This window comes from Balaenoptera acutorostrata, chromosome 14, assembly GCF_949987535.1.
Source record: "Balaenoptera acutorostrata chromosome 14, mBalAcu1.1, whole genome shotgun sequence".
Lineage (NCBI taxonomy): Eukaryota > Metazoa > Chordata > Mammalia > Artiodactyla > Balaenopteridae > Balaenoptera > Balaenoptera acutorostrata.
In genome coordinates this window covers 48557532-48576936 of record NC_080077.1, presented here as the reverse complement: position 1 = coordinate 48576936, position 19405 = coordinate 48557532, and the positions used below count along the sequence as shown (strand labels likewise).

General features: G+C 37.3%; 1 pseudogene; it reads right to left on the bottom strand.

Moving 5' to 3' along the window:
- Nucleotides 1-2359: 2359 nt before the first annotated feature.
- On the bottom strand, nucleotides 2360-3991 carry LOC103002260 (CWF19-like protein 1; annotated as a pseudogene).
- Between the last annotated feature and the right edge of the window lie 15414 nt (nucleotides 3992-19405).

Sequence of the window (19405 nt, the reverse complement as noted above, 5' to 3'; positions counted from 1 at the left end):
CCACAGTAGGTAACTAGAGACTTTAATTTCCCATTTTAAAGTTAAATAATTACTTCCATCTCTCAACTGGAATTTCTCATTCTTCAAGAATATTTTGCTTTCTTTTCCATCATTTCTGTTTGAATCTATATTTCAGTCATCATTCTGGCAGCACAAATGTCTATGAAGATATAGAAAAAGACAAAAACTCAATAATACCTAAATTAAAAATTGACAAATTATTGGTTGATCTGTGAACATTTTTTATACTAATTAAATAGGGAACAGGGCTATATATAGAACCATTAATGGTTCACCTGTGCTTCACCACAGGTGTCGTGGTCATCTGAAACTGAAAGACGGCCGGCCCTATTGTCAGCCATTACACCCTCCCAGTCACACTATCTAGAAACCTGGTATCAGTACCAAATAAATCATGTTATTCTGCCCAGAAGTTTGTCAGTTTTATTTGTAATATAAATTCAGGTTGATTACAAAAGACAAATGCAAACCTCTGCTGCTTTAGGAAATAAACCAGAATAAGATATAATAATCAGCACTTCCAAATTAGGAGCTATTATTTTCATGTGGCCAAATCTATTTAATTATGTTTCTCTATTATGTGTAAGAGATGTTCTGAAGTCTAAGATTTTAAGTATTTTCACATACAGCTTTCCTTCTGTACTATGCCCCTTACTTGGTGTGTGACATATTTTATTTCAGAATTTAGGAAAAATAATAACTAAAAACTTTAGGAAGTCAAGAAGAAAATTAAGACCAACACATAAATGAGTAGATTGGAATTTTCCATGAAGTAGTTCCTGAAATAAAGGTAATCAGAAAGACTGCTCTCTGGCATATCTAAAACAAACAAAGAAAAACCTAGGAAATAATAAACAAAGTTAATAATGGTAAATTGTTTGGCAACAGCTACAGAAAAGATGGCCTAATAATTCAACCAGAGGACATGGCATTTTGAACTTTTGTGTCGGATAGAAAAAGAAAATAAATTGGCTGGAATTAAATCCCCCAAACTGAAAATTTCTCATTTCTCCAATTTTCAGTTAGTAGAATTATCTTGTATAGAGAAATATTATTTAAAGTAATAGTGAATACAGTTCTGCTCTTTATGACAATCGACGTTTCTTATTATTTTTCTAGATGTCGATCATGAGAAAGTTCTTTTTGTAATTTATCTGAGAAGGTACCATCCCATATTCTTCTAAATGGAGATGAGATGGTAAATGTGTTTTTTTTCCAGTCTCACTAAGGAAAACCTTGAGGGGACCACCATGTAATTAGATATATTGATTTTCTGCCACAGATACCTTTCCCAGCAGTGAATGGCACACCATTCTCTCTATTTATTTAACATAGTAAGAGAGATCAGCAGTAGGATAGAGGCCAGGGCAATTGCTCCAGTCTATCAAACCTATGCGTCTTCCTTTCCCACCCCGGCACTACCTCTTATGATCCATGCATCCTAACATATAAAAGTGTGCATCACATACTTGGCATGACACCTGGTTCTCAGGCCTCTAGGGGTGTGTGTGTGTGTGTGTGCGCGCACGTGCGTGTGCGCGCATGCTTGAAATCATTTGTAATAGACGTGTCTGTATATCTAAACCAGCACATAAGAACTCAGAAGAATTTTTGTTGTAACTTAAATATTTGTGTAGCATTTTATAATTTGCAAAGTGCATTAACATCAACCATCTCGTTTTACATTTTCCTACCTCGAATGTATTTTGAGGAAGTAATTGCCTCACACTTTGGAGAAATGACTGTGAACAAGAAAGGCTAAGTGAGATGTCCAAGGTTACAGGGAAAAGGAGGAGCACGGGTGGGACACCTGAATTCCTTTACCCAATGCCATGCTGGCCCCAGAGATGGAAAATATATTTTTATGATACTCAATGGCTGAAACTGAAGAATGATACTCTTCTCTTTACTACTTCTTTTCAAAGTACATTCCTTTGAGAAACATGTCCAGTGTAACCTGGGTAGCATTATATACATACATATGAGGATTAAATTTCATTACTATATAGCATATATTCTATTATTCTGAATACTAATACCCATTAAAAATAAGGTTCTTAAATGCCATCGGCTTATGCAATTTTGAGAGAGTTCTGGTATAGTACACTGCGCACTTTCCTTCTAAACACACACACATACCACACACACACACACACACCACATACACCCTATATAGTGTATCAGAAGTTAATAAATATTAATTAATCAAGCTCTTTAAGCTTAAATATCCAACCAAATTCCTGTCTAATTTAGCGTAAAGTAAAAATATCAGAATTTGTGTTGCTCCTACCCATCACACATATTTTTTTTCATGGAAAAGCATTTGGATTTTGACACTTTAAACATTTTTGAAAATGTTGATAAACACAAGCTGTACTTGGAGCTGGGTGACAGGCATGCTTTCAACATATTGGATTTTTAGCCGAGAATGTGACTTTTTCTGAAAACCATTCAATCTCAGGCCTTTTGCTGCAGGTAGGTTCCACGGGAATGCACAAAAAAGAAACAGGGCCACAGTCCCCATGGGAGACTGTAGTTTCTTTAAAAACAGGCTGCTGTTACTTCCTGTGAAGTTCATAAAGTCCCTCTCCCTTTGCTTAGTCATCCAGAATGAAGCCTGGTGAGTCAGGCTCTCTTCCTCTTCCTTGCTGCTCCGACACTGCCTTCAGTCAGACTTGTCAGGAATATTAAGGATGGCTTTACTGGCCATGACCTCTCTTCCAAACTGCAAAGGAAAATTCCTTTTAATTCTGTGGAAAGGCTTCTCTCCTGAGTCAAATACAACATAAAAATATGCTGCTGCTCCTGGCTGTGTCATCTGCTTCACGGCAGAGTGCTGGGATGTCCAAAAGCACTGTCTGTTGTCCCTGTGCCCGGGGAATGAAGGCATTTCTAATGTCATCAGTGGTGTCCTGGCTGATGGCACAAGAATGACCTGGTGCTGGAGGTGATGTCTCTTATCATCTTGTTACCGAATTAAGTCATATGGACCCTGCTTAGGCCCAAGCCCGGCCGAGGCGCTCTGCCTTGGAAGGGGAAGGTTCTTTTTCTGTTCAGGTTAAAGTAGGTGAATTACAAAACCGAAGGTGAGATGGACACAGCACAAGCTTTATTCAGTGGCCAAAGAATGGAGAAGCAGTTCACAGATCAACTTCTCACCCACCTGGCGAGAAGGATTTAATTTTAGAGTAAAGACAAAGGGAGGAGAAGTGAGGCTAATGATGGGGAGGCATATGCATTAGTCTACCAGGGAAGGGACAGGGTTATTTTGAGGGAGTGGGATACCACCCCATTTTTATCCTTTTTTGGTCCTTAATGTCTGGTCATGGCCACTGGTAGGTGTGTCATTTAATATGCTAATATAGTAAAATCAATGTATAATGAGATTCAGGGTCTGCTGGAGGTCAGATTCATTGCCATCTTGGTCCCAGCTGGTTCCTTCTGGTTTTTTTTCTTTTTTTGTGTGTAGCTTCTTTTCTTATCTCTGGACCCTTTAACTTAAAGATTTATGTTCACTCCTGCTAAAGGTGGGGAGTTGGCAGGTTTTGAGCAAGGACACTCCTGATAAAGATGGGGGTTGATGGGTTTTGAGCAGCTTTGGCAACAATGTCTCTCAAATAGAACACACCGTTTCCCTCAGCTCTTAACGAACTGCCCCAGTGTAGCATTATACTTCTCCACCTCTACCACCACCTCTGCCAAAGCTCCGCCACTGAATGGTTGTGTCCAATGGGCAGAATGAGGACACAGTCGTCAGATAAGCCTCCTTTGGCCAGGGCAAGGTAGCAATGCGTGCCAGTGTTGACCACCAGATGCTTTCTACTTCAGGGCTGGCAGGGCAAAACCAGCAAGGGCCTGGAGTCCAGGAAGGTCTGCAAGGCTGCTTCGGGTGAGGAGAAGACTTGTTATCACTGCCAGTAGATGGGTGCTTCCTTCCTGCATCTGTGCAGAGATGATAGAAAATGTACATACAGCTTTTAAATAAATCATTGGTCATATAAGTAAGAATGATTTCATCTTCTGTATGTGGGTTGGATATAAAACACCTGTTTAATTTTAACCATCATGATTGTGAGCCAGCCTTGTGGAAGTGGGAGAAAGCCATCTGCTCCAGAAAGGTGATTATGAGTAACATAATGAAGCTTCATTTGGCCAGCACTGATTGGGGCAGAATTGCATGGTGATCATGACAGCTTGGAGATCGGGAAAATTGGGTTTGAATAGGAACTCTCCCACTTACTACCATTGTAAACTCAGACAATTGTTTAACCTCTTTTAGTCTTTGTCCCTTTATCTACAAAGTGAAGATAGATAATCATATCTACTTCATTAGAGTTCTTGTGAGGATTAAATAAGAAAATGCATGTATAGCACCATGCCTGGCACATAATAAGCATTCAATAAATGGCTGCTATTACAAGAAATTTGGCAACAATTTCATAAGCAAGATTTATTACTGATTCAAGAGCTCATAGATATTTTTAAAACATTTTTGAAACCTTTGTTCTTTGCTATAAAACTTAATATAAACACTAATAATGTGAATATTCCTGTCTGTTACAATGTCACTCTTAGAGTTATTATGGGAATTTCCAATCCTACATTTCTTCCTTCTTTCCTAGTCCAAGCTTCTGCATATTTTGCCAAATTCCACCAAATCATGACTACTTCACTTTGAGAAAGGATCCATTTGCTACTCCTACTCAGTGTCTCAAAGTACTGATCTCTGCAAACTTGATTTTCCACACCCCCTTTGCCAATTGTTTTCTGAAAAGATATGGCTAATGGGAGACAAAAATGGGAAATTGGAGGACTAAGGGAGAGAAACTAGGTTACTTCTTTGCCATCTCCCTTGGCTTTGGGCTGCATTTCTAGCATAATCTGAGTCTCCATTATTTCATCTCTTTCTGGCAGACCTCTCTGTGGTCACAGTTTCCACTGGGCAGATCTCTGAGTGACTGCTCCTCTGTGGGTTCAGCTTCTGTCTGGATGCTCTGTGTTCAGGCCTTTGGTAGCATCACCTCCTTTGTCTCTCCAGCTCTAGAAGAACTTTCGGCTGATACTAATCTCTGCGTGTTGACACTAAACTCTGAGTATCCTCACCATTCCCTCACTGTCTTTAGCTCCTCCTATTCCTTTGTAACCAGTGGCCTCTATTAATAACCTCTATTGGACTACTTGGTCTGGGTTCTTCTGCTGATTAGACCTGACTGATTCAATCATGGTGATTCCACAGCTGTTTTCTAAGTAACTGACCTAGTGTAGAAATTTGATTTTTAGTGAGCTTTGCCTTTGAGAGGACATTTACAAAAATAAGTATTGAAATATGATTCATTTCTTTCTTTATTCAAGAAAGCTAAAAAATTCCTGCTCTAGACTTTGATCACTAACTGATTTTGTTAGCAAATAGCTATATAGTAGAAATTCTGTGCCTGAGACTTACAGGTAAGAAAATACAGTGAAGTCCAACACATAGCCACATGCCCAGAGGATGGAAAAAAGACTCTTTATTTTCTTCATTCTTACTGTTAGTATCATAGTTCCTGATATTTAGGAGTTTGAAGTAGAAATAGTTCAATTAGTTTCAAGTTTATCCGAAATAAAAGAGCTTGGAATTATAAACTAAACCTCAAACTTTATATATTACAATAGTTTATTTTTCCTCTGTCCTTCATTCATATAGTTCCTCCAAATCAAATAAACAAAAGAATGAATAAACAAAAGAAAGTTCGTTCTAAGCAAATATTAAAAGAAAGATAACTAATAGTAGCAAATAAATTTTCTGCTTAGCTGTAGGGAATCTCGTAAAATAATCCTGATATTTCAAACTTGCTGCTTAAGTCAATGCAGAAGAATCAAACTTATGACTTCCTTCAACTTTGTAGATCATCTGTAATTTGAGGGAAAAATAGCTGCCAAAGGAAAAAAAAGTGGATTAAATTCTGAAGTTTAGGAAAACCATATTAACTAAACATCTCAAATAAAGCATAACCAGATTCTCTCAGGCAATCAGAGGGCCACATGCATAACTTTCATCTTTGCGCAGATGGGCTGCATTCAATAGGAAAGAGAGCATCGGACATTCAATGTGTCCTGAACCATATGTCTTTGTTTAATTGCTTGAATTGGTTCTTTCTGTTTCCCATTCTCATTGGAAAAATATCATCAATCCATCAGAGTTATGGAACTTATCTAAAGTTGTGGAATATCTGCTCTGAAGGATTTATGTTACCGCTATGTTAACGTAAATAAATAAATTTATTAAATTGACCATTTCAGGCAAATGTGCACTAAGGTAAGCTAAGAATTATCTTAGTTGGTGTAGCTGGTGCTTAACAAATGTTATTGACCTTAAAAAATGTCACAGTTTGCCAACAATAATGAAACTTCAATTTTTTAAAAAAAGGTTTTTCAGGAAGGAAACCTACAGTTTTGAGAGCATTTCTCAAAACTGTCTATCTAAGTAACATACTCATAAAAATGAGTCAATTAGGAAAAAAATGTGGTGTTTTAATTACACAAAAAGAGTTTGTAAAAGAGGAAACTGGGGGCTTCCCTGGTGGCGCAGTGGTTAAGAATCTGCCTGTCAATGCAGGGGACACGGGTTCGAGCCCTGGTCTGGGAGGATCCCACGTGCCGCAGAGCAACTAGGCCCGTGAGCCACAATTACTGAGCCTGCGCATCTGGAGCCTGTGCTCTGTAACAAGAGAGGCCGCGATGGTGAGAGGCCCGCGCACCGCGATGAGGAGTGGCCCCCACTTGCCGCAGCTAGAGGGGGCCTTTGCACAGAGGCGAAGACCCAACGCAGTCACAAATAAATAAATAAATAAATAAATAAATAAATAAATAAATAAATAAAAAAAGAGGAAACTGGATCCAGGACTTAGACAGTTTTGGATTCCATCCTTATAAAAATGTTATAGAGTAATGGAAACATATGTTCAAAGATTAATGCAATTCTAAAGGAAACTAGGAAACATCATATGAGAAAAAGTAAATGAATGTAATGCTTATTTATTAATTAACTTATTTAATGGACTGTTTTTAAATCCAGTTTTAGATTTACAGAAGATTGAGCAGAACATGCAGAGAATTCCCAGATACCCCTTCCTCCCTGAACATAGTTTCCCTTATTATTAACATTTTGCATTGGTGTGGAATATTTGTTATCACTGATGAGGCTTTATTCACACATTATTAACAACCAAAGTTTATAGTTTACATCAGGGTTCATGCCTTGTGTTGTATTGATATATTCTATGGGTTTTGGCAAACGTATAATGACACCTATTCACTGTCATAGTATCTTTCAGAATAGTTTCACTGCCCTGAAAAATCCTCTGTGCTCCACTTAGTCATCCCATCTTCCCTTCTCCAAACCCCTGACAACCACTGCTCTTTATACTGTCTCCATAGTTTCACCTTTTCCAGAATGTCATAGAGTTGGAATCATATAGTATGTAGACTTTTCAAATTGAATTCTTTCACTTAACAATATGCATTTAAGGTTCCTCCACATCTTCTCATGGCTTGATAGCTCATTTACTTATATTGCTGAATAATAGCCCATCATACAGATGTGCCATGATTTACTTATCCATTCATCTATTGAAGGACATTTGGTTGCTTCCAAGTCTCGGCAATTATGAACAAAGCTGCTGTAAACATTCATGTGCAGATTTTTTGTCTGGACATGAGTTTATAACTTATTTGGATATTTCCAGGAATTTTAACATTTATGACAGTTTTATAAAAACTTTATGCTATAAACTTTATGCTTTAATTGACAAACTATTAACAAAATTGACAACTTTCTATAAAATATATATATATATGTATATATTAGCAAATTTACCTAAAAAAGAATTGGAAGATCTGGATTGTCCTATAATTACTAAAAAATTGCATCAGTAGCCAAAGATATTCCCTCTAAGAAAATTCCAAGCACAGATTCTCTATCGATATGTTCAAACTAGTGTTCATGGAACAAATTATTTCAATCTTAATCATACTCTTCCAGGGCACTAAAAATTTATTTATGAAGCTAGTGTAATTTCAATACCAAAATACAACAAAGATAGTAAGGTAACAAAGACATGAGCAAATTTTATTTATGAGGCAAGGATGCAAAAATCATAAATAATATGCTTACAAAAAGAATTTAGAACATTTATAAGGCATAATGGTATAATCCACCATGACAAAGTTGAGTTTATTTCAGGAAGATAAGTTTGTATTAATATTAAAAAGGGACTTCCCTGGTGGCGCAGTGGTTAAGAACCCGCCTGCCAATGCAGGGGACACGGGTTCGAGCCCTGGTCCAGGAAGATCCCACATGCCGCGGCGCAACTAAGCCCGTGTGCCACAACTACTGAGCCTGTGCTCTAGAGCCCGCAAGCCACAACTACTGAGCCCACGTGCCACAACTACTGAAGCCTGCGCGCCTAGAGCCTGTGCTCTGCAACAAGAGAAGCCACCGCAATGCGAAGCCCGTGCACCGCAACGAAGAGTAGCCCCCGCTCGCCGCAACTAGAGAAAGCCCACGCGCAGCAACGAAGACCCAACACAGCCAAAAATAAATAATAAAAAAATAAATAAATTTATTAAAAAAAATATTAAAAAGTAAATTAATATAATTTGCCATAATACAAGATTAAAGGAGACCATAAAGTTACCTCAAGAGTTGCAGAAAAATCACTCAATAAAGTATAATATTCATTGATGTTGATGTTCTTGGCAACTTAGAAACAGAAGGCAACTTTCTTAATCTGACTTAAAATCAACAGTAAACTTTATATACAGTGAGAACAAACTGAAGGCTCGACCTCTGAGTTTGGGAAAAAGACCAAGATTCTAAGGACTACCTTTTTTGTTCAATATTTTACCAGTGTTTCTAGACAGTGTGGTATGACAAGAAAAAGAAATGTGTTTAAGGATAGAAAAGAACAAAAATGTGAAAACTTATTTGCAAATCATATAATTGTACAAGGAATAACCCAAAGTGCCTACAAATAAATTATTTGAATTAATAAAAGAGGAAGGCAAAGTTGCTAAATGAAAGTCTGTATAGTAAAATAATTATGTCCCTATAGAACAGTAATAAATAGTAAGAATACAAACAAAAAAGTTAAAGATACCATTTATAATAGCACCAAGCATACAAATTATATAAAAACATATCTAACAGAACATGTTCAAGAACTCTATGAGATTTAAAAAATAATTGAAAGATATTAAACAATACCTAAATAAATGAAAAGATAAATTATATTAATTTATTTTATCTCCAAATGATTTATAGATTTAGTGCAATCCTAGTCAAAATCATAGCATGTTTTTTCCATAACAATTGACAAGCTGATTAAAACATGCATATGTAAATTCAAGAGACTGCATATAAATACAGTCTTGCAAAGAATTGCCCTACTGTATATTAAGACTTATTGCCTAGATACACATGTATGGAAATATGGAAACACTGTGTTATGCACCAGGAACTAACTTAGTGTTGTAGGTCAATTACACTTTAGCAAACAAACAAACAAGCAAACAAACTCATAGAAAAAGAAATAAGATTTGTAGTTACCAGAGTTGGGAGGGTAGGAAGAGGGGAAATTAGACTAAAAAAAAAGACATTATAAAGCTATATTAATTAAGATAATGTGGCATGGGTTTAGATATAGACAGGCTAATGAAATAAAATGGAGAGCCCAAGAGCAGATGCACACACATATAGACATATGTGTAACAGGGATGACATGGAAGGTTAGTGGAGGATGAACAATCTTTTTCATAAATTCTATTCAGGACACCTGTATTCATATGAACAACAAATCAAAATCCTACTTTACATCATACATAAAATGAACCCTGGGTTGATTAAAGACCTGAAAGTGAAAGGCAAAATTATCAACACAGGAAAATATCTTCATGATATCAGGGTAGGGAATAATCTATATCTATTGACTTCATGTTGGTGTATTAAAAAAAAGAAATAATATAATAGTAGAAAACCAACAATATTTATTGAATTGAATAGGCCATTCTTTTATGTTTTAAGGTGTAGCCACTATGTTGTATATGTTAGCCTTCTTTCCTTAAATAGAAAACACTTCAAATGTGAAACAGTATAGCAGTGATATTTTTGTAGCATGGTGCCATGAGAAATACAAATTTGCAAAAACGTCTTTTTATATGCATTGCGGTAAACTTATAGTATTCAAATACCTAATAGACTTTTCTTTTTTTTAATTGAGGTACAGTTGATTTACAATATTATATAAATTTCAGGTGTAAAACATAGTGATTCACAATTTTTAAAGGTTATATTCCAATTATAGTTATTATAAAATATTGGCTATATTCCCTGTGCTGTACAATGCATCCTTGTAGCTTATTTACTTTATACATAGTAGTTTGTACCTCTTAATCCCCTACACCTATTTTGTCCCTCCCCGCTTCCCTCTCCCCACCGGTAACCACAAGTTTGTTCTCTATATCTGTGAGTCTGTTTCTTTTTTTGTTATATTCACTAGTTTGTTGTATGTTTTAGATTCCATTTATAAGTGATATACATTATTTGTCTTTCTCTGTCTGCCTTATTGCACTAAGCATAAACAAATATCTAACAGGCTTTAAACATTCTTTGCCATTTACTTAATATAACTGTTTCTATTTTGTTATTCAAATAATATCACAAGTTGACATTTTATTTCTAAAATGTAAAAATAAAAATATATGAGAAGAAAGGGAAATAATAAAAATGCCAAATAAGATATGTTTGTGGACCTTGGAGAATTGTTTTTCTAAGGAGTAAAACATCAAATATGACTTACTTGTTTTATTTTTATTATTATTATTTTATTTATTTATTTATTTATTTATTTATGGCTGTGTTGGGTCTTCGTTTCTGTGCGAGGGCTTTCTCCAGTTGCGGCAAACCGGTGCCACTCTTCATCGCGGTGCGTGGGCCTCTCACTATCGCAGACTCTCTTGTTGCAGAGCACAGGCTCCAGATGCACAGGCTCAGTATTTGTGGCTCATGGGCCTAGTTGCTCCGCAGCATGTGGGATCTTCCCAGACCAGGGCTTGAACCCGTGTCCCCTGCATTGGCAGGCAGATTCTCAACCACTGCGCCACCAGGGAAGCCCTATTATTTTTAAAATAAATTTATTTATTTAGTTTGTCTGCGTTGGGTCTTCATTGCTGTGCATGGGCTTTCTGTTGTTGCGGCGAGTGGGGGCTACTCTTCATTGCGGTGCACAGGCTTCTCACTGCGGTGGCTTCTCTTGTTGTGGAGCATGGGTTCTAGGCATGCAGGCTTCAGTAGTTGTGGCACAGGCTTGGTAGTTGTGGCGCATGGGCTTAGTTGCTCCACAGCATGTGGGATCCTCCCGGACCAGGACTTGAACCAGTATCCTCTGCATTGGCAGACAGATTCTTAACTACTGCGCCACCAGGGAAGTCCCTGACTTACTTGTTTTAAAGACTACCTTCACTTCTAAAAAGCTACTAAAGCTCAAGTTATTTCTTCAAATGTAATGCTTTTTCTTCATAAAATATTGGGTTCAATAGCAAAAATTTTAGAGAGAATTAGTTTTATATGTTCAGCTTAATATTGCAAAAGTTGCATACCTAAGAAATTTTGTTATTAAAAATAATTGTTTAACAGGGGAAAAGGAGTTAAGGACTAGAAAGGTTCAATCTTGCAGTAACAAAGTGAATTTTTCTATAGGAATTTCAACAATAATAGTGCTCTTTGAGCTGTTATGGACTGAACATTCCTGTTCCCCCCAAATTCATATGTTGAAGCCCGAACCCCCAATGTAACTGTATTTGGAGATAAGACCTGTGAGGAGGTGATAAAGATTAAATGAGGTCATATGGGTGGGCCCCTAACCCAGTAGGGCTAGTGCCCTTATAAAGAAGAGTAAGAGACACTAAAGTTCATTCTGCCATGTGAGGACACAATAAAGAGACAACCCTCTGCAAGCCAGGAAGAGAGCTCTCACCGGAAACTGAATCAGCTGGCACCTTGATCTTGGACTTTCCAGACTCCAGAACTGTGAGAAAATTAATTTCTGTTGTTTAAGCCACCCTGTCTATGGTATTTTGTTATGACAGCCTGAGCTGACTAATATAAGAGCTAAAAATGCATTGCTGTAAAACCTAAACATCTCTGGCTAAATGTGCCATTTGTGATGCCCTGTATTTGCTCGATAGTAATGGCCATTTCTATCATCATCAGCAATATAATTAGCATAGTTTCTTATAAACAGTATTTATTTCATCCTCATTTTATCATTATTTTATCAGCTTTTGCCATTTAACTAACCACCCCAAAACTTAGTGAATTAAAAATATATACATTTATTTAGCTCATAACCTTCTAGTTCTGGTTTTAGCTGGGATCCTTATGAGTTGGCAGTCACCTGAATGTCAGCTAGGCATATCTGTCTCTGGAGGTGAGTCTGTAGCTAACACTAGCCTATAAGGTTCTCGTATTGCTTTACATACTTTTATCCCTAGCATTAAACACAGTGTTGGGCAAATTGTGGGAACTTAATAAATACTTGTTGGATAGATGGTACTACGACAGTGACACTAGACTAGGAATTGCCAAGAAAGGTGGAGGTCCTTCAGAGAGCTGACCAGAGTCACTCTTCAGGGAAGGTGTTGGGACCTCTGGGGAGCAAATGGGAATTACATAGAAGGTCTTTGCTAGGAGTTAATTCTTTAAGAACAACCACCCTGGAGCTGCTGGCACCCAGAGCTGCCCTGATGGAAGATTCTGTTGGCAAGAACTGCCTTAATAAAGGCAGGAACTTATTGTTGAAAATCTCCAGTTCATCCCTTGTTGTAGAACATTTACTTTCCTCCTTACTAAGGAGACAGTCATAGTTTGATCCTTATAGCAACATACATGAATTTCTCACACAATCTAGTCTTTGTTCTTAATAGAGTTATCCTGTAGCTAGGAAAAATAAAACAAAAACACTGTGAGTGAAAATTGTTATAAAACACTATCAGGACAGTATTTGGGTGATATGTGAAATATCCAAAAGGATCATAACCAAAGTTTGCAAATTATTTTCTTATACATTATTATAGTGGACGCTTTAAACATCTTTTGTGAGGTGGGTGGGTCAAGTGTTATTGTGTTATGATTTCACAGGTATGTAAACAGGCTCAGAGGCTCACAGGACCTGCTCTAGCTTAAGACCAATAATTAGTGAAACTAAGATTCAAAAAAAATAGGATTCCAATCCAAATTATTGGGTTGGCCAGAAAGTTTGTTTTGGTTTTTCCGTAACATCTTATGGAAAAACCTGAATGAACATTTTGGCCAACCCAATACTTTCCTCAAGGCAATGTTGCATCTCCAAAAGCAAAACTACAGTTTGAAAAATAAAGGATGTTTTTCGAAGTTTTGTTCCAAAGTCTGAGACACGCAGTTGTGGCCAGCGGGGAGAAACTATTTGTGTGAAGATACTTGTGAAACTCAATAGCCTATTTGCTAATTTTCTTTTAAAAGAGAGCTTTGAGGGCAGATACTTGAGACATGCTTGCAGAAAAATCCTTCAGAATTTCTCTTTTACATGCAGCTTAACACCTACTTACAAGAGGGTTTATGCTGAACTTACGGTAGTAATATGATGAAATTTTGGCCTGTATTTTTTTTTTAATTTATTTATTTAATTTATTTATTTTTGGCTGCATTGAGTCTTCGTTGCTGCGCGTGGACTTTCTCCAGTTGCGGCGAGCGGGGGCTACTCTTTGTTGCGGTGCACGGGCTTCTCATTATTACGGTGGCTTCTCTTGTTGCGGAGCATGGGCTCTAGGCGCACGGGCTTCAGTAGTTGTGACTCGCGGGCTCTAGAGCGCAGGCTCAGCAGTTTTGGCGCACAGGCTTAGCTGCTCCGTGGCATGTGGGATCTTCCCCTACCAGGGCTTGAACCCCTGTCCCTTGCATTGGCAGGTGGATTCTTAACCACTGCACCACCAGGGAAGCCCCTGGCCTGTATTTTTTATACCTAGAACATTAGGTTTAAACTAAATTAAGGAGAGTCCTCGGTCTTTGGAGAGACACTTTATAACAGGGATTTATAACATAATCATCCGTGTAAATTATACACTTAAAATCTATTTCTTAGGACTTGGAATTTCACTAGCTTTTCCAGTAGTTTACAGTTACTGTACCTTCACTTTAAAGACATTGCTGGTCATGTTTATGATTCATTTGAAGCTGACTCCGGTTAGGAATGAAAACCCCAAGCAGTGTATTGTTCTATAGAAAAATGCCATCTGCTTAGAATGATTCCCTTTAAGATGTGGATTCAGAACTCCTTTTTTTTGAAACAACCCGCTTTAGCTCTGGATTGGCTGTGGCCTGTCCGGTGGCCTGCGGGCAGGATGAATTTTCAGGCTGCTCGTCCGCTGACCTTGCACAGACCTTCCGTCTCTGCTGCCAACCGCACGTGCGCTGCTGGCTGAGGGCTGTTCGGTGTGGCGCTGTCCGACCTGGGGGAAAGGATGATAAAGAAGGGTAGACGCCTGAGGACTTGGCTCTACTTGTAAAATCCTGAACCACGGAGGAGCCAATGAATGGCAACATCCTTAAGCGGGGCGTGAGGGACGTGGCTGAAGAAAACTGCACCACGCTGCACCTGATACGTTGGTACATATTTAAATAGAGATCCACTCCGAAACCTGGGGGCTTCTGAAGGTTTTCTCTATGAAGCATCTGTAAATACAGTCTCTTAACGTTTTTTTAAAAAAACTGCATTGTGGTGAGAATCTGGCAATATATTCATCCGCTTGCGTCTCGACGTGCTGAGGTTCACCCACAAATTGACGCCCATGAAAAATCCCATGGGAAAGAAGAGAGGAAACAGCCTTAAAGCAGTAGCCTCCAATGTTGAGAGGAAAACAGAAAAAAAGAGAAAAAAGTAGTAGAGGAAGAAGAAAAGTCATCTGAAAGCAAAGGAGAACAGAGAGAGAAAGATTGCCAAGAAATGGGGACATGTGATGGGTAAAAGAAGGAAAATACTTTGAGGGAAACAACTTACATATCATCGGAAAGTCAGTTTACCCTTTTTGAAAACTACCTACCCAAGAATTTTTCTGTTGTTGAAATCACCTCTATTTATTCGTCATAATCACCTCTTCTTACTCCTGCCACCTTGTTTGATGACACCACATGCACACCAGTTCAGGCAGATACCATAGACAAAAAGAAAGATATGAGGCAAAGGGGAAGGGAACAAATTCTGTGTGTTGGACACTGTGCAGAATGTCGTAATGATAAATGTATTAGATGTGTTTACATATGAGGAAGAAGAAATTTAAACAAAAGATTGAAAAGAGTCTAACTAGTTTAGATTGATAAGGAATGAATCATACAACTCATGGAAATTTATAGGACCTTACCGTTCTTTTATTTTTGCTGTAATCCCAACATTTTATTGGCATCTTTGAGGAGAATGGCATGTACTTAGAACCAATTGGATTTATATGTGGAGGGTTACTACTAATATGTACACAATTTCCATTTTAATAGAAAGTCTGTCAATAGTAAAATACCCTAATAAAATATTCTCTCTCAAATATGCCAAGGTAGATTGAGCGCCATACATTGTCCTATGTTTTGCCTAATCTGTTTTTACCTGCTCCACTAGGGACCATCCTATTTTCATTTCCTTCCTTCCTTTCTTCTTCCTTTCCTTCCACCTCCCTCTTTTCTCCCCTTCCTCCTTCCTCCTTTCCCTCTGTCTCTCTCTTTTTCTTTTGGGATAATCCTAGTACTACATCTCCCTTTTTGGTTGACTCATATTTTTTTTCTTTACACCATCACTGAAATGCTGTAGAAGGAGAGTGTCATGAAAAGATTAGCACATGAAACACAATCCCCTGACATACTGTATTCACACAATGCCTGTTTTGAGGAATTGTACAGAAGGTTTGGTCAATGTCACAATGCTGAGAAGGTTCCTATTTTCAGATAATAAATGTTATCTCCAAGGGTGTGATTCAGACGTCTAACCTGTGAGAGCAGGTTCCTCATTACCTCTTGATCACTGTGGTTACTGTGCTGCGTTTTATTTCCAGATCCGGGCATCTTTCCTCAGGCCACCACAGAACATGGAAATTGCAGGTAATATACACACAGGTCTTCCATTGTTTCTAGCAAGCGGTTTGGCCTAGAATGGGAATTTAAAATCACAGATAATGCCACAGCTTTACAAAACCCAGCTGTTAAATCTTTCTCTCTAAGACTGTTACGCTGGGGTTTATAGAGGAGATACTGATTGGCTTCAATGTGGGGTTGGTTTTGGGTGTGGAGGTAGTTGGTGTTTAACATTCTTCTGGGAAAAGTCCCACTCACCCATGGGAAAGGAAGTCACAAGTTTGGAAGGTCAGCCACCTCTTGACCAGGGGAAGGAGGGAAGGTGGGCTGGGGGCTGGTTGAGGCCAAAGGAAGAGGATAACAGTGAGCTGAGTTTCTCTTTCCCTTTCCCAACCCTGGGCTCTTCACAGAAAAGTTACCTTCATACTGTGAGGCACAGGGTTTAAAAATTCTGCGACTCACTTTAAAATTCTCCAAAGAATGGTAAGCAATATATTTCTAGTGCCTTTAAGCTTACTATATATGTTTTCATGTATATTATTTTATTTGATCCTCATGAGACCTTTATGAATTATCTCCTATCCCCATTTTTTAGGAGAGGAACAAAGACTGTGAGAAACTGTGATGCTCTCAAGTCCACACAGTAAGTCAACAAATTTTCATTGGCACCTACTGTGTGTCAGGCATGATGCTAAGTCAGTAAGAGTAGAGCCAGGGTGGAGACAAACGTTTTAGAATTCCCAGTCTCCGATCCTGTCCTGTTCCATTGTGCCTTGCTGCCTGATGAGTATAGTTGACAAAACTCTTCTTGGGCTTCCAGCCACATTTCTTTCTTACTGGGTAAAATTTTCCCTTCTTCCCTATTAAAATATATTAATAGTCAATGCTACTTATTTCTGATTGTGTCATTCCACTTATTAGAATGTAAACTTCCTGAGGAAAAGGATCATTTTTGCATTTGTTATTGTTTTTATTTTATTTTATAGCATCGAGAGCACAGTGTTTCTCACATTAATTGTGCAATACAGAATCACTGTATATATAAAGTTCCATAAATATAATCAGTAGCCTGTGGGTAGTTATAAAGTAAAATATGATATTTTTGAGGGGAGGAGATGAAAATTAGCTTGAGCTGCTCTTTTCTGAGGCACTTAATTATTTTAATCGATTGACATTCAATTCTGAAACATAAATGAGGTGGCAGTAAGATTTGTCACAATATGTGGGACAAATATAATCTTACTCATAAAAATATAGTTAAATTATTTTGAATATCCAGGTTTATAGTTTGACCTTGGAGATGTGTGTGTGTGTGTGTGTGTGTAGGAAAAGAATGTAATACTAATTAAATCCAGAATTGGAAGAAATGGGAACTGGAGACAGGGAGGGTGCAGCATTCTTTCATCCAAAGCAATCTCAAGAGCAAACCTTTATGAGAGAGTTTAGTTTTCTGAGTGAGCTGATGAGCTCACCCTTCCTTTTCACTTTCCTTTCCAAATTGCAAAGCTGAAAAGCATTGTCAATGGAAACACCCTGTTAAGTCAGTGATCCATAACACCCTATCCTACCCTAGTTTTTGTTCCTTAAGTGCCATTTTAACTGCCATTTAACCATTTGGGAAAATTAACATGACATTCCAAACATAGTCGCTAAATTTTCACATGTTCACACTCAGTTGCAAACAGGTTCTGAGCTCTATATAATTACTGTACCCAAGGGGGTCCAGACAAAAGTTCAGGCATTTCCTGTCCACACTCTACATCTCAGGCTTTTGTACACTTAGAGCCAGGGAACCTGATACCAGAACATTCTCCAACAGAATCTGGGGTTTAAGAGCCCTAAAATAAAAATTCTGAGTGTGTGTGTGGGGGGGGGGGGGTCAGAAACGCCAGAAAGGGAGGGAAACAGGGAAGCAGAAGAAAAAGCCATTATATGAAAACTCTATTAAAATAGTGAAATTCGTTAAGAAGTACATCGAAAATAAAATTTGAATATTCGGCTGCAATTGAAATGGATAAACTAGGTCTATGTACCAATATGGATAGGTTAGATGAAAAATAATATTTAATAAAAATCCAACTTGCACAAAAGTATTTAGCAATGCATTAAGTAAAAAAAAAAAGTTACATATAGATGTATATATGTGTAGCATGATTATTTTTTAAAATGCCTTGACTTACACATATATAAATATATATAAATATATTTATAAATATATGTGTGTAAATATATTTATAAATATATATAAATATATGTAAATATATTTATAAATATATATAAATATATATATGTATAATGAATTCTGGGTAATGGTTTTCTGGGGACGGGAAGGGTAGGGAACAAAACTGGGGAAAGGTGAGTTGAGTTTTAATATTTTATTTCCTTTAGTGAAGAAAAAAGATTTAGTGTCAAATGTGGCAGACAATATTTTAAAAGTATGAGTGGTGGTTCCATGGGCAGTGGTTGTTCTACTATTATATATATATATATATATATATATATATATATATATATATATATAAATTAACAATAAAAACTGTACTTTTTTCAATATCATTCATATGTTGAGAAAATTGATGGGTAAAAAAACTTTGGAGGTTTAAGATGTACATTACAAAAAGGAAAAATCGATCTCATTTTTAAGTGTTCTGCTAAGACTTGTAATTAAAGGAGTGATAACTTTTTTTGATTGAAGTTTAGTTGACTTACAGTGTTGTGTTAGTTTCTGCTGTATAGCACAGCGATTCAGTTATACATATGCATACATTCTTTTTAATATTTTTTCCATTATGGTTTATCACAGGATATTTAATATAGTTCCCTGTGCTATACAGTAGGTCTTTGTTGTTTATCTATTCTGTATATAGTAGTTTGCATCTGCTAATCCCAAACTCCCAATCCTTCCCTCCCCCACCCTCACTCCCCCTTGGCAACCACAAGTCTGTTCTCTATGTCTGTGATGCTGTTTTTGTTTCATAGATAAGTTCATTTTATCATATTTTAGATTCCACATATAAGTGATATCATATGGTATTGTCTTTCTCTTTCTGACTTACTTCACTTAGTATGATAATCTCTAGGTCCATCCATGCTGCTGTGAATAGCATTATTTCATTCTTTATTATGGCTGAATAATATTCCATTGTGTATATGTACCATATCCTCTTTATCCATTCACCTGTTGATGGACATTTGGGTTGTTTCCATGTCTTGGCTATTGTGAATAGTGCTGCTACAAACATCGGGATGCATGCATCT